This window comes from Acromyrmex echinatior, chromosome 6 (genome assembly GCF_024713525.1).
Source record: "Acromyrmex echinatior isolate Ae372 chromosome 6, ASM2471352v2, whole genome shotgun sequence".
NCBI lineage: Eukaryota > Metazoa > Arthropoda > Insecta > Hymenoptera > Formicidae > Acromyrmex > Acromyrmex echinatior.
This window is the reverse complement of record NC_141857.1, coordinates 16,184,253-16,198,609: the sequence shown is the minus strand read 5'-3', so window position 1 is coordinate 16,198,609 and position 14,357 is coordinate 16,184,253. Positions and strand designations below refer to the sequence as shown.

Here is a 14,357-nt window from a genome sequence, read left to right as displayed (position 1 = left end):
CACGACCGAAGCTGGCAACTGTGTAGCATGCAGAAGTCGACCTGGCAGCGAATAAAAACGTAGATTGGGACACTTGGTGCGGCTGTCAGCCTGATTGGATCCCTCCTCTCTGAATGTGCTAACACCGAAACGAAATACGTATCGTACAACAATTATAGTAAGCCGAGATTCGGAGAAATCGCGAAATATATCGACGCAAGTATATTGTGCGAATTCTTTTATATATCCGGCAAGATCCGCTCCAGTGCGAAATTATAACCGCGATCATGTAGTTCACATAAATATAGATAGTTTTTAATTTGTGCATCTGTTCGATCCTAAATGGAATCTTCTTGTTAAGTTCTAATAGAAATTATACAAATATAACGTGACGAACTTCTGTCTTTGATCACCAAATAGTTGTTAACACTCTGATTGTAAAATAAATCTCTCTCGAGTCTTTTAATCATGTGTTAACATCATTCATCAAGCCTTGTATACAAAATTTCCGTTACACACTTTAAATATTGCAACATTTGTCTGAAACATTTTTCTCAAAAGTGCATGCTTTCCGAAATATTCAGCCGGTCTGGTATATATGAGACACCCTGTATATACATCATACGAACAAATTTCCATCCATATACTTTACGTAAATTACATAAATTCTATGTGAATATATTTTCTTCTACAGATCTATTTTCATCGGGAGTGAAGTGAGAATAGCCAAATCTTATCCAATGTCTTCTCACGGTGATAATTGTCTTGTAAATTATTTACATTTTATTAAATTTGTTAAATTATAAGATTTTTATTATATTTATACAATTATTTGTACGCTAGTTATAAGTTAAATGGACAATAAGTAACTCATTTATCAACTAAAGAAATAGTGTAATACGTAAGGCAAAAGGTTCATAATCCAAAGGTTCGAATCCTATAAACAAGGAATGTTTTACATCTGTTTTGCACTGATTTGATTCTCTATGGAATATTTTAAAAATCTAAGAGGCATATTTTACGCATATTTTTTTATACAAACGCTAATTACTGCTTAAAAGATGAAACACCCCTTTGAAAAAAAAACATTTCTCTTTCGAATATCGTCGGAAGTATAAAAAATGGAAAAATATTTTTAAACAAAAGTTGTATGGTTTTAAGAGGACTTTGAAAGTTGTGAAAAAAATTTTTTTTGTTTAATAATATATCCTCACCTTTTTTTCAAATTTTTTAAATTTTATTATAACAAATTAAAGATTATCTTTTTCCAAATTTAATTTAATATATTTCCATGTATTAAAAAGTTATATTACAGCATATCATTTTTGAGAATTAATTATGAATGCTTCTCTTATATATTCTATCCGTGCACATGTGCATAAGTAATTATCATCAAAACAATAAGATATATGAAAAGATGTTTTAAATAAAATTTGTATAGTTTTCTATATGCTTTATGACTGTGCGTGCGTGCGTGCGTGCGTGCGTGTGTTAAAAGTGTGTACGAGGATCGTTTGAAAAGTTTTGAGCATCAACATGAAAATAGCATTACTCGCAAAACCGTTCTGGTATTACAATCGTATATGTTTTGCAAGATACTTGCGAAAATGTAGCCATTTTGGACGCTCAGTTGTTGTTTAAGAGTCATTTATGCAAGTCGATGTTAGTGTTTTCTTTTGATAAAAATCTGTGTCCTCCGAGCCTAACATCGAGCCTAAGAAACAGGAAAAAGTTGTTGAGGACCAGATCTGATGAATATGATGGGTAATTAATTAATTAAAATTGCAATTCGTATATTTTTATTATGGCGATCGTTAACATTCGATTTTTTCTATTTTTACAAAAACATCGACACAAATAATTATCAAACAAACTAAGCGTCTAAAATGGCTACAATTTGTAGCCATTTTAAACAGGTATCTTGCAAAACATGTATGATTGTTGTATCAGAACGATTTTGACGAGTAATACCATCTTCATATTGATGCTCTAAATTTTTCAAATGACCGTCATATATATACTTATATATATGTATATGTATGTATTTTGACCGTAGCCACGACTGATGGCACAACTTTGTCGCTTTTCTGTGATCGTTCAGTGTGATCACTAAGTGAGATCGACTCTAAGTTGGTAGCTACTCACCGAATTATCGCGAATTCTTTTTTGATTTAAGTTGGGTGCCAGGCACGAGTGAACGTTTATTACTCCTCTAAGTCTCGACTAATTATGCTCAACATTTCATTAATGCGACGGACGACAACCGATTGCTCAGCCCCGCATGGACAACGGGAATGGATTATTCGGAGCGGGAGTGAATCGGAAAGCGAAAGAACAAATAAGAACTACTTCCTTTTAATAGTAAGAAAATAAAAGTATATTTAATATTAGTAAGGAAAACGATTGTAAATGTCTACTCAAGTACGCAATTTACCGTAATGACAATAATTCGTCTCGGCGCGAATATGAACTCATTATAAGCGGAAGTTATCGAGTCACGTAACACGAACTAATACAAGGAACGTAAACAGGCGATTATCGCGAGAGTTATCCCAAATTCATCAATCGATCAAAGTTTACAGCAACAATCGCGGCTTTCCGCCAGACATCGTATAATGATTTTCTCTACTCTACATGAAATGCAACTCAAACGGTGGCGTACAATACAAGATGGCGAATTAACATATTAGGTGTTGGAATTAATTCGTAGCGTTTTTAATGAAAGAATGTTATTTATTTCACATGAGCATTAAAAAATACATTAATGAAAGTACTTCCCATCACTTGTAAAACGCTACGAATTAATTCCAACACCTAATACAATCACACTAACGAGACGTGGCGATTTCGCTGTAGCGAAAGGGCGGCAAGCTTTACGCGGATTGAATACAAAATCTATGTGATTTGAGCGAACGGCAAGCGGGAACTAAAAAATTAATTACTCGCGGTAGCCCCGTGTATGGGCCGCAACCTTTTGGCTCGAATTCAGCAGTGCTATCCGCTCGAGATCACGTTGTCGGGGATCGGCCGCTTTAAAGAACTTTTACGCTTGTATCAACTCTTTCTCGGTCTTTCCATTAGCTCCTTCTGTAAACTCCTTTCGATTCGGCTCACTCTAAGGATCGGTAACGCTACTCGCTGATGCTCGCTTCGCCGTGGATCCTGTGTCCTCTCACAATCTATCCCCTCATGTCACATCGCAAGCGATTTCGGCAGGCCCCGGTGGGGGATGCACAGGCCGTGCTGCTTATTGGGAGCGAGGCCTCCCGGTACCGCGAATCCGGGCCCGTGGTAGCTTTCCACGACTTGGCGCGGAATTTGAATTTCACCCGAGTAGTCTTCTTGCCCGGGACTCTTCTCTTATCTCGCACGAAGCTCTTCCTGCTTGAGGCAGTCCCTCTGGTTCGAGCCGTGGTCTTCTCGACGGACGTTCTAGCTGGTGATTCTCTTGAGAAGCTCATCCTGCCGTCTCGGCATCTCTATTTTTTCTGTAAAACAGGAGCAGCACTAAAAGGGCGTAAATAATAGATAGGCAGGCAGCAAGTTAAAAAGAACGATACGATCTGCGCGCCCCTACCATTGGGGCGTAGTCATGAGCATCCTCTGTGACGGTCCTCTTCGGCGATCCTCTTTCCTGCTGGCAACCGGGTAAAACAGATTTGACACAATCAATACACATAGCTACTGATCCTGGCAACGATTTTTGCAGAAAAATAATACAAAAAAACATAATAGAAAAAAATAAATAAAAATTTAATGTGGCGCATGAACAGCAGCGCCCGCACGCTTATTACCGGCCCTCACGAATCGGAAGAACCCAGAATCCACTCGATTTATGACTCCATGACAAAGAGACAAAAAAAACGTCACAGTATATATATATATACATATATATATATATATATGTATACAGTGTATATATATATATATACACAGTATATATATATATACATATATATATATATATGTATACAGTGTATATATATATATATATATGCAGACAGATTATTTTAAGGACATTATATATGATAATTGTAAATGGTGTATAATTGGCTGTTGATTTATATATTTCTAATGTACTTAATATATGATAACTAATAACGGAAATATGGACCAAAAAATAACGTGATTACTTTGAGGACTTTATATGTATAATAATTATTTTGAGGTGCTTTATATGTAAATTGATTACTTTATATGTATATTGATTACTTTGAGGTATTTTATATGTATTATAATGTTAAGTTTAATTTCCCCACGTTTAAATAAAATTAGGCTTATTTGATATGTTTCTACATAAAATAAACAAATCTGACAGTAAAAATTCTCGCTCTGTCCCAAAAAATGATATTAATCGTTATAGTTGTTAGGTTAAAAAAATCTGTCATTCACTGCAATAATTAATAATAACAGTTATTTTAATATTCTAGGAATTTTAAAGAAACAATACTAATGATATTATATAACATATGATATCAATCAAATACTCAATTTTAGTAAGGTGTAGGCGAAAGATTTTACATTTTGCGTAGTAGTAGTAGTAGACGAAAGATTTTATACTTTGCATAGGGGCCTGCTATATTCACGTACGATTTATTTTAACATATAAAATTCATCAGTTTTTAGTAAGACAAAAATTTTATACCTTGTTTAGGGGTCCGCTATATTTATGTACGATTCAGTTGTTAGTATGATGAATATGGTTTTACACTTTGTACAGCAGTCTGCTGCATATTCATGTACATATAGTTGTTAGTATATAAGACGCAGTTTTTAGTAAGGCAAAAGATTTTTCATATAGATTTACAACTTATACAAGGTGTAAAATCTTTCGATTTACTAAAACTGATAAGTATTAAGATGGAATCACATGATTCTCGATTTCTTGAATGATAAGCAAAATGATGATCATGCACACGTACATGACGCTATGCTTGGTTTGATGCATACATCAGTCTGACGTTTGACAAATAATTATGAAATTAACAATTATTTCTTTTGATTGGTGCATGCAAAGAAATAAATTAAAAAGTAATCTATAATAAATATAAAAACTGAGTATTAATATGGCATGATGCAAGCAGACATGGTGTGCTTGTGACTAAGCCAAGTTTGCGCATAGCAACGCGCTGACCTTATTTTCTGCCATTTTACAATATATATATTTGCGCAGTTGTCATATGATTTAAAGGGATTAAAAAATATATTAAATATTAAGTCAAAAATAATAAATAATGGTAATAAAAAGTAATAAATAAGTAAATATTTATTATAAATAATTATTGTAAGTATATAATAAGTAAAAATATTATAAGTAATTATTTGTTATGTGTGACACTGAGTTTTACTGTCATAGCAAGCATATTGAAACAAAATCCGCTGAAAAATGGCAAAAAAAGGTCAAGTTCTGACTGGTTGCAGCAGATAAACATGTGCAAAAATATACTATGGTTCATATTCAGAATGCACTTTTATCGATAAAATGCGTTTTTATCTCTAAAATTCTATAATATGCGTAATTATATAATGTAGTAACGTGAATATAATACATAATATAATATAATATTGTAAATTATAGTATGTTAGTGCACTAACATCGTTGTAAGCGCATTCCGAACAGGTTCATGTCTACTTGCATCATATTAAGATGGAATCACATGATTTCTTGAATGATAAGCATGCATGCATGAAAGCATACATACATGATGCTATGCTTGGTTTGATGTATACAATCTGACGTTTGATAAATAACTATAAAATTAGCAATTATTTCTTTTGATTGGTGCATACAAAGAAATAATCTATGAAGTAGTCTATTGATAATAAATATAAAAATAGTGTATATACACAATGCAGCGCTCAATGCATGAACGAATTCTAGCATACATAAGAACAGGCCTGACTATATGTATGCTTATCATTCAAAAAATCGAGCATCATATGATTTCATCTTTATATATTAACAATTCATACATGAATATAGCAGGCCACTACGCAAAGTGTAAATTTTTTCACCTTACTAAAAACTGATGAGTGCAATATACATGAGTGCATATATAAATGAATCGTACGCGCATGTAGCAGGCTTACGTAAGGCGTATCTTCCGGGTAAACGATTGACATATAGTGATGTTACATGAAATAAAACATTTATATTACATTTACATTAATAAGTACCCAATAGTTAAAATTTGTATTTATTTTGTAATATGGTATTTGTTTTGGTAAAATATTCCTTGCGTAGGGGTCCACATTAAATATACAAATATGAACGTAGCTAACATCCATTCATATCGCAGGAAATGACAAATTTCTTAACTTAACAAAGGTTAACGACTAATACCTCGCTTTGTGATTCAGAACGACTATCAGATTCACTAGTTTTATGTAAAAATTCGCCGAATAAGCCTAGTTTCATGAAAATTGAAAGAATGGAGGGACTAAACTCAACATTTACCAATGTACTTTATATGTATATTGATTATACTTTGGGTTATTATTATATATATATATAGTATATTGATTACTTTGGGGTATTTAATATGTATAGGGTGCGTCACTAAAATCCAGATAAATTCCAGATTTCAATTTAAATTTTCCACTATATTGAGTCTCCGCCAGAGATTGTTGTTGGCGTCCGAGAAAGCCTGATGATTCTAATAAACAGTCATATTCTCAAAATGGCCGCGATGTTGAAACTAAGTGCGGAGTATAATCGAAGAGCCGCGATCATCAAAAGACTTCGTACTGAACGCTTAGCAACGGAAATAATTCAGTTCTTTGAATACCCAAGATCAACCGTTTATGACATTATGCAAAATATACGACTTTAGAACAGTCCAACGAAAGTTCCAGTATGCCAGCGAGGAAGAGTCACTTGAAAGAATGCACCGCGAGGACCCCCGCAGTCGTTGAAAGAGCTCAAGCGCTGATTTCGGATGACCCAGGGCAATCGTTGCGAAAATTAGCATCGATTGTTAATGTAAGCGAGTCAATAATACGTCGAATTATAAAGGAGGACCTTCGATATAAATCGTACACATTAAAGATATGACAGATGCTCTCTGAGGCCAAGCCGAGTTGCTCGCCTCGGCTCCTATTCTAGCCTCTCAACAGCCCAGATATAAATCCCTTGGACTACTACGTATAGAGCGTAGTTGAAAAGGTCACAAACAAGTCTTGGCATCCCAATGTCATTAAGGACCGCTATTGAGGCAGCATTCGTCGGCATGAACAGCTACATTACAGCGTGCGTGTGAACGCTTCAGACCGAGAATAGAGGCCGTCATTCAAGTTAATGGGGGATATATCGAATAATTATGTGTAACATTCCACGGATTTTAAAGAAATAATTCTAGAATATTATATGAAATGGACATTATCATCAACAGAATACTCATTTTTAGTAAAAGTGGATGTGGTTCGTATCTGTACTACATCCACAAGTAGAAGCGTGCCGACTACCCCTCCATGGTTGGTATTTATAGTCGATTTTTATTTTAAGACCTGAAGTAATGTCTTAAGCCGATAATTCAGCCCTCTGATTGATTTGTAACTTCTTAAAACTCTCTTTCTTAAGAAAAATGTAATAAAATGGCAAAGAATTTCACAGTTATCTCAGCAATGACTGTTTCGAAGAAGACAGCTGCTTTCATTTACTGCTTTTTATTTACAGAATGATAAAAAGAAAATCAGAAGAACCAACGACAATTTTGAGTATATCCAATATTTTCCGAAGAAAGGGGGCAAGGTTTATTTAATAAGAAAAATACAATATATTGATATGGAAAAATATATTGAATAGCTATTCGTATGGACTTATTAATATTTTATAAATTATTATTTCATCGAGCCGAAAATTGAAAAGCACCATGTGGTGGTATCTCCAATATCTACTTCTACGTCTGGAAATATGTTTACGCTATCTATATAGAAGACAATGTCATTAATTTCGTTTGCTTTTTGAGTAGGACTTAATACAATTTCGAAAATTATATTACTAAACTTATATTATTAAACTTGTGAGGTTATTTGGGATGCATTAAAAGACAAAGTTTTTTCTGAAATCACTGAAAATTTTTGGAGGGAAAAAGCCAACGAATTTGAAATACAATGGAGCTTTTCTAACTATTGGAATAATAAATGGAAGACATATGACAATAATGTATGTTTTTTTCCTAATATGGTTTAATTAATTTTTTCTTATCTTTTCATTGAATAATTTTTTATTAATAATAATAATAATTTTATTAATAATAAAAAAAATTAAAGTAATTTTGTTATGTTTTAGGCTCTACCCCACAGTAGTTCAACTTATTATAATTATAAGGATACTGTTTAATCTTCATTTAATCTGTGAAATAAAATGTACAAACTTATAATAACAATATGAATGGAGGATACAGGTTGCCAAAACAGGAATGTGTTAATTAATTCACATTCTATTGATATAGATAACAGTCACCGCCTTATCGAATGGAAGATTTAAATTTAAGACTTTTTGTGACGTTTAGACTAATATATAATAGCATGTAATTAGCGAATAGCATCCTCGATGATGTACTTGGAGGGAGGATTACTATTGTTATGTGTACAAAGAGTGAGTCGTATCCTCAATGATTTACTTGAAAGGAGGATTACTATACTTGATATGTATGTAATGAGCGATCAGTCTCCTCGATGATTTGCTTGAAGGGAGGATTACTATTGCTATGTGCTATCCGAAGTGCCACGAAGACCTTGAGTATGTCGAACATGTGCTCGTGAGGCACAGATCTCGGATACGCATGAGGTTACCTTATTGTCACATAATGATTGTATCATTCGACGCTGTATAATCTCTCATGAAAGGAAACAAAGCTTTTCAGATTGAAACGTTTTGCGTTCGCTACAGCACAATGTATAAAAACAAGCTAACAAAGCACAACAAAAAAAAACACAAAGGAGAACTAATGTACGCATGCAGACAGAAAACAAAGAAGAAAAGTGCTCGTAACGCCGGTCAGTTCGGCCCAGATACCGCCCTGTTACCAACTCCCTTCGAGCAGAGAAAAATTTTGAGCGGTAACTTTGAACAAGTATTGTACTCCTAGCAATTGCAGATGCGAATTACTGTTTTACAGCAATAGATATTGGAGCTAAAGGCAGACGAAGTGACGGAGGCATTTTTGTAGAAATCAAAATTGGACGTCCTCTTATCAGTAATACAATGAACTTGCCTCAGCCAAGATCGATTATAAAGAATGGTTCACAATTACCATTTGTTTTAGTGGGTGATGAAGCTTTTTTTTTAATACCGTTTATGATGCGATCTTATCCACGTGTCAACGATTTAAATTTACAACAGAAAGTAATCAATTATATCGACTTAGCCGAGCTCGTAGAATTGTGGAATGTGCTTTTGGTATTCTCATAGTACGTTGAAGAATTTTTCGACGACTCCTGTCAACAAATGTTGATAATGCAATTGCATTAGTGGAAGGAACAATTTGTTTGCATAATTTTTTGATGCAAAAAGATTTCGTAGTTTCCGCTGAAAAAAGACAATATATGTTATGTTTTTCAGAACATGTAAATGTATGTAGAAGTGCTTTCCAAGTATTACATTGTTCTGATAACACAGAAAGAAATAATGTAATTCAAAGTGCAATGGACATTCGAGATGAATTCACAGAATTTTTTTGTACTAGTGGAACCATAGAACAGCAATTAGGCAATTAGGGAGAAGGCATTAGAGAATGACATTAAAAATTTAAAAATTTATTTATTTCTATAAATTTCATTTATTTTAAATATATATTTAATATTTTAAATTTATATTTTAAATCTATATTTTAAATTTACATCATATTTTTTTATAAAAATTTAATAAAATATATGCATAACAGATATCCTCAATTATTCAACAGTCCTAGTTTTTCTTTCGTTTTATGTAATTTCATTTAAAAAAATTCCAACTTTAACTTAGACCTTTTTTAGGGTAATCGATGCATTCCTTCTGCTAATCGTAATATAAACCCATCAATAGTTGAATATTCGTGTTTAATGTATTTAAAAAAAATTATCTATTTTATCCATATTATTTAAACATCGTCTTTCTGAAACCACAAATAGTATATTAGATTACTAAATACTTATATTCTCATATTAATATATATGTATTTTAAATACAAACTTCATGAAGATGAAGACGATACAGAAAATTCAGAGACAGGTGATGGCATTAAAGGTGGCCTATTTTCTAAATCTGATTGTGAGTAATTATCATTAATAAATGAATTTGAAGGGGAAAGTGAAGAAATAGTTATTCGCTACTTGATCTGTTTCTTTTCTATTTGGTATCCTTAAAGTGCATGTTCTGAAACAGAAAAAAATATAAAATAAATTTAATTATTATTTTGAAATGTTATTTAACACATTCAATATATTATAACTTACTCTTTATATTGTAATGTATCATTTAAAAACTCATTGCATCGTAAAAGCAGAAGGATGGTTTATTCCTTTCGTTTATGGACGTATCGGCGGCACTATTTCTTTTTTCAGTACTTTGTATTTTCTTAAAATTTCTTCCAGCTTTTATATAGCAATATTTTCTTCAATATTGCCACCTTTTTTCTACATAAGCAGATAAATATGCTCCTAAAATATTAATAATTTTGAAAAAATATGCTTGTAAGGTAAATGTAAATTAAATCAGTTTATCTCCTAGACAATTGCTAACTTAGACAAAGGCTGACCTGTCATAGATCTTTTTTCTTTAGTTTAATTCTTTTTTGAGTTGGTATTCGATGCTCATACAAAGCCGGTCGTTGTTGAACTAAATTTATCAGCTCCTCATCTAATACTTGTGCTTCTGGAACATAATTTTCATCCACTGTTTGATCTTATGAGCTTTCACAAATTGATGTCGCCATCAAATTTTCTTGTAAACTTTTATCCAAACAATAAGGATGGAAACACATTATTGATTGTAACAAAATTTCATACTGTTTATATTGCGTAAAAATACTACATAAAAGTTTTTATACTTGTCATGACGACCTTTCCAGTCTCATCTATGATTAAAACATCGTGTTTCATTAAAAGTATCAAACAAGAATGTTAAAAAATAATATCCTTTTTCAATACCCATCCACAATAGCCACATTTTACTTTCTAATAATAAATAAATGATATGAAATACATAAATAAAAATAATTGAATTTCATGTAAATTAAAACTGTTATAAGAATATCCAACTAGCTTAGTTACCCAATGAGAACAGAAAGTCGAAATAATATAATATAAATTTGATCTTGTAGTGACATCTCTGAAAAATTAGAATTTTGAATTTGGCAATAACTATACGAATCTATTTTTATCTATTTCAATTCTTTGAGAATTGAAATAGACAGAAATAGATTCGTGTGGTCATTGCCGAATACATAATTTTGACTTTTTGGACTGGACTTATATTAACGAAAAAATGATATAGATTCGATCAATAATCAATCACAATGACGTCAAATTGACATAATATTGACTTTCTTGTTTTCTCTGGGTATCTGGCATATTGTACGTACATACATATGACGTTAAGTTAGAAATGTATGCAAGGCCATCATTAGAATCTAATATAAAATAACTTAGCACACATGTTGTAATTACAATACTTACAAATAACATTTTTCGCCTTTTCAATTCTCTTTATCTTTAATCGTTAATGATATAAGATAACTTAACACACATGTTGTAATTATAATACTTCCCAGCAAATGAGAATGGATTGAAATGGATTCAGATTTTCAGAAATACGGATTCATGAGTGTTAAAATGAATCCTTTTCAATTCTGAATGCATTTTTATTCATTTATAGGAATTGCATAAAGCAAATGTTTATGCCTTTTCAATTCTGAATGTATTTTTATTCATTTATAGAAATTGCATAGAGCATATCTCTATGCCTTTCAATTTAAAAATAATATTAGCATTTTCTGTACATCGAATATTTCTCAATTCAGAATTATGAATAAAAAGTACAGTTTTTAAAATTCAGTTAAATTCAAAAATAATATCAGCAATTTCTGTGCAACGTGAATACTACTCAATTTAATATTCTGAATATGAAATGCTGTTTTTCAATCTAATTGAATAAAAAAAAAATTTTTATTTAAAAATGCACCATAAACGCTACTCAAATTAAACGCTACAAAATTATAAGTAGGAAATTTTTTGTTTTAATCCAACTAAGTTAAAAAAAGTTGTAATGTAAAAATAATTGAGCTATGTTCTTTTGCTTCTCTTTGATTGGAAGTAAAATGAATGATCGATGTGACGCTCACAAACCAAGTCGAACACAGCCCGAATATTAGACTAATCACGGCGCGCGACATCGGCCAAACGAGATTAAATTATCCGATACTTATCCAATGTTGTCTTAATATAAATTATGTATATTTTATTATATCTGTTAAATTACTCGTATTATGATATTTTTATTATATCTATATAATTTTATGCACTGTTTAGCTGGTTGTAATTGAAATAGAGAATGAATAACACATTTACTATTTGAAGAAGTGGTGGTAGCCAGGAGAGGCAAGTGGTAACGTAGAAGACTCATAATCCAGAGGTCCCAGGTTCGAATTCCACTAAGGTGCGTTTTTTAATATCAATTTGAAGTAGTTAATTTTAGGTATAATTATTATAAATGTCTTAGGAATAAAATTTGTAACCCTTAAATATGAATGTTTTTTTTTTTTTCGAATATTGAATTAGTGTTAATTCGGATCCAATCCATTTCAATCCATTCAATCCATTTTCATGGATTTAAAGTACACATTAAAAAAATTTGAATTCATTTTAATTCTCGTTTGCTGGGTTACAGATAATTTTCCACCTTTTCTCTTTATACTTAATTTTCTTAATACTTAATTCTCTTTATACTTAATTCTCTTTATACTTAATCGCTAGTGATCGGTAGTTGTCAATAGTACGAATAATTTCCGTTTCTGAAAAATACACTCCATAGGGAGCTACTTAAAATCGAAACGGAACAATGCTGATTAGTTGCCCCTACCACTTCACTTTTCCGATTCCATATTTCGATTCCGTTTTCCGTGCCATGGGACAGCACCCATATATTCTATAGCCACTTAGCAAACGAGAATGGATAAAAATAGGTTAAAATTTTTTTAATGCGCACTTTAAATCCATGAAAATGAATTGAAATGGATTGGATCCGAGCTGAAATCAGTTTAATATTATAGGAAAAAAAACATTCATATTTAAGGGTCACAAATTTTATTCCAAAGACATTTATAATAATTATACCTGAAATTAACTATTTTAAATAGGTATTAAAAAACGCACCTTAGGGATTCGAATCCTAGCAAACGAGAATGGATTAAAATGGACTGAAATTTTTTTCTATCTGAATGCATATTTTAAATATATATATATAGCGAATACTTTTTTTTGGATTTAATTGGATTCAATTGGATTCAATTGGATTAGAAAACTGCATTTCCTACTCAAAATTTTGAATTGAACAGTATTCACAATGTGTGCGTTGTGCACAGAAAAACCTAATATTATTTTTAGATTGAAAGGCATAGAGATATGCTCCATGCAATTCCTAAATGAATAAAAATGCATTCAGGATTGATAAGCATTCATTTTAAAATTTGTGAATCAATATTTCTGAAAATCTGAATCCATTTCAATTCATTTCAATCCATTCTCGTTAGCTGGGATCTAGGATCTTTAGAGTATGAATCTTCTATGTTATATCACTTCTTCAAATGGTAAACGTGTTATTCATTCTCTATTTTAATTACAACCAGCTAAACTAGTAACGAAATTATATAGATATAATAAAAATATCATCATTTAACAGATATAATAAACAATTTACATAACTATACTACTAAACAATATACATAACAATATTGAGTAAGTGTCGGATAATTTAATCTTTCTTGGCCGATGTCGCGCGCCATGATTAGCCTAATATTCGGGCTATGATACTTGGTTTGCAAGTTTTCACATCGATCATTCATTTTACTTCTAATCAAAGACATTAAAAAGAACACAGCTCAATTATTTTTACGTTACAATTTTTTTGAACTTAATTGGATTAAGACGAAAAATTTCTTACTTATAATTTTGAATAATAAGTAGCATTTATGGTCCATTTTTAAATAAAAAATTTGTTTATTTAATTAAATTGAAAAACTGCATTTCATATTCAGAATATTGAATTAAACAATATTCATGTTACACAGAAATTGCTGATATTATTTTTGAATTTAACTGAATTAAAAAAAACTGTACTTCCTATTCACAATTCTGAATTGAGTAGTATTCACGATGCACAGAAGATGCTTATATTATTT

The 14,357-nt window shown here is 31.5% G+C and overlaps 1 pseudogene across 1 annotated transcript in view; it reads right to left on the bottom strand.

Moving 5' to 3' along the window:
• Nucleotides 1-10,412: 10,412 nt before the first annotated feature.
• Nucleotides 10,413-14,357, bottom strand: part of LOC105144016 (uncharacterized) — a 94,248-nt pseudogene continuing 90,303 nt past the window's right edge. Inside the window, exons 9-11 of the transcript XR_015545288.1 lie at nt 10,725-10,834; nt 10,607-10,620; nt 10,413-10,574 (exon numbers count right to left, since the gene is read on the bottom strand). The product of XR_015545288.1 is annotated as an uncharacterized LOC105144016 (transcript). The remainder of the gene's footprint in view (nt 10,575-10,606; nt 10,621-10,724; nt 10,835-14,357) is intronic.